A 2,700-nucleotide genomic window follows, 5' to 3' on the forward strand; every position below is an offset into this window, starting at 1 on the left:
CTGGGCTGGATTCGAACCCACCACCTTAGGTGTATGTGGCTGGCGCCTTAGCCACTTGAGCCATAGGCGCCGAGCCTCCAGACCTGTACTTACCACTGCTGGAAATGAATAGTTCTTTTTCAGTTAAGCCACCACACTTGTTTGGTTTCGACTATAGGCAATTGGATACTGTCCTGTGTCATACAGAATTATATTCCTAGCCTAGTGTGGTGGCTTATTCCTGTAATTCCAGCACTTTGGGAGGGCATGGCTGGAGGATCACTTGAGGCCAGGAGCTTGAGACCAGTCTGGGCAACATAGCAAGATCCATCTCTTTATAAAAAATTAGCAGAGTAGACCCGGCACAGTGACTCACACCTATAATCCTAGCACTCTGAGAGGCCGAGGAAGGTGGATTGCTTGAGCTCACGAGTTCGCCACCAGCCTGAGCAAAAAGCAAGACCCTGTCTCTACTAAAAATTGAGAAACTGAGGCAAGAGGATCACTTGAGCCCAGGAGTTGGAGGTTGCTGTGAGCTATGATGACACAGCACTCTACCTAGGGTGGCAGCTTGAGACTGTGTCTCAAAAACAACAACAAAAAAAATTAACAGGGCGTAGTGGCTTGTGTCTGTCATCCTAGCTACTAGGGAGGCTGAGGCAGGATTGCTTGAGCCCAGGACTTGGAGGCTGCAGTGAGCTATGATTATACCACTGTACTCCAGGCTGGGTGACAAAGTCAGACCTGTTCTCAAAAAACCCCCAAATTGTATAATTATATTCCTTTACCTAGATGACGAAATACCAACTTCTAAAGGAGAACACCATGAAGGAGACTTTAGAAGACTTAACCTGTGGCCTGGTCTTCAGGTCTGAGTTAAGACAGATGAAAGTGGTTTTAGGATAGCTAAATGACCATGGGGGGACTTATTCAAGCTTATTTTTTATTTTATTTTATTTTATTTATTTATTTATTTTTTTTTGAGACAGAGCCTCAAGCTTTCCCCTGGGTAGAGTGCCATGGCATTACAGCTCACAGCAACCTCCAACTTCTGGGCTCAACGAGTCTCTTGCCTCCGCCTCCCAAGTAGCTGGGACCACAGGCGCCCGCCACAACGCCCGGCTATTTTTTGGTTGCAGCCATCATTGTTGTTTGGCGGGTCCGGGCTGGGGATTCGAACCCACCACCTTGGGTGTACGTGGCTGGCGCCTTAGCCGGTTGAGCTATAGGCGCCGAGCCCAAGCTTATTTTTTAAAAAAAACTCTTCAGGCTCGGCACCCATAGCACAGTGGTTACAGCGCCAGCCACATACACCGATGCTGGTGGGTTTGAGCCGGGCCTGGGCTAGCTAAACAACAATGACAACTGCAACAAAAAAAAATAGCTGGGCCTTGTGGTGGACACCTGTAGTCCCAGCTACTTGGGAGGCTGAAGCAAGAGAATGGCTTAAGCCCAAGAGTTTGAGGTTGCTGTGAGCTGTGACGCCAAAGCACCCTATGAGAGTGACTTAGTGAGACTCTGTCTCAAAAAAAAAAAACAAACTCTTCAGGGGCCAGGCGTGGTGGCAAATGCCTATAATCCTAGCACTCTGGGAAGCTGAAGGGGGCTCAGTACTCAAGACTAGCTTGAATAAGAACAGGGCCTTATCTTTACAGAAAAATAGAAAAATTAGCTGAGCATTGTGGCAGGCACCTGTAGTCCCACTTACTCTGGAGACTGAGGCAGAAGGATTGTTTGAACCCAGGAGTTTGAGGTTGCTGTGAGCTCAAAAAGAAAACAAAGGCAAACAAAAAACCAAAGCTCTTCAGGGAATCCAGGGTAGATCAATTAGGGTTGATTGATGAATCATTAAGAATAAAAAGTACTCAGGAACCAACTTTCTGCCCCTCATCGGTACACACTACTGCTGAATCTCTATTGGATTCTGCTGGAAGTGAACAGCCCGCAGAGGCTGAACAGTAACATGTAGTACCCAGCATCGGGATTGTGGCCATCTTATATTTCTTGAGGATTTCAGGGGTCACCAAACTCTTGTCTCTCATGAGAAAGACCTTTCATTTTGGCTTCTTATGCTTTGAGCAACCCCTATAATTCTCACCACCTCTCTTCCTTGTAGTTAATGTCATTAAAAAAGCAACCAACACAATGAATTTCCTTTTCTTCTTGCCTTTCCTGAAAGAAACCTAACTGCTAGTATTATTTTCCACTTTTAATCACTACTCGACAGAGATGGAAAGTTATGTAATTGCTTTTGTGTTTTGTAGTTCTTTTCACTATTTTGGAAAACAGAAATAGTGCAATGGATAAAATGTGGGTTTACACCAAACCCCAAACATCATGAGCCTTAATGGCAACCATGTGTTATTCCTGCGAAGAGGCATCTAATTTGTTTGAGGAAAAAAAAAAAATACAGCGCTGCTAAACTTGTGCACAGAGTGAGCCAGAAAGTTCCAAAGACATTTGGGGACAGATAGGCGTTTCAGGTATCTCAATGTAAAATACGTATTTTGTAAAAACTTGAGGTGTGGATTACTACAGGAATACTCAAGGCAAGAGTGCCTTCCTCAAACTCTTGAGTTGTAAAACATGTGTCTCAAGGTTGGAGGGCTGGAGATGCCTGTAGGCACATCTGTCCCATCCTTCCACCTTCTGCCTGGGTTGCCTGCAAAGCAACTAGGTTGGCATGTGACCCTGGGAGCAGCTGCTGAGAAGAGGAGCTAT

The sequence above is a fragment of the Otolemur garnettii genome, unplaced genomic scaffold (assembly GCF_000181295.1).
Source record: "Otolemur garnettii isolate 467f Iridium unplaced genomic scaffold, OtoGar3 scaffold00158, whole genome shotgun sequence".
NCBI lineage: Eukaryota > Metazoa > Chordata > Mammalia > Primates > Galagidae > Otolemur > Otolemur garnettii.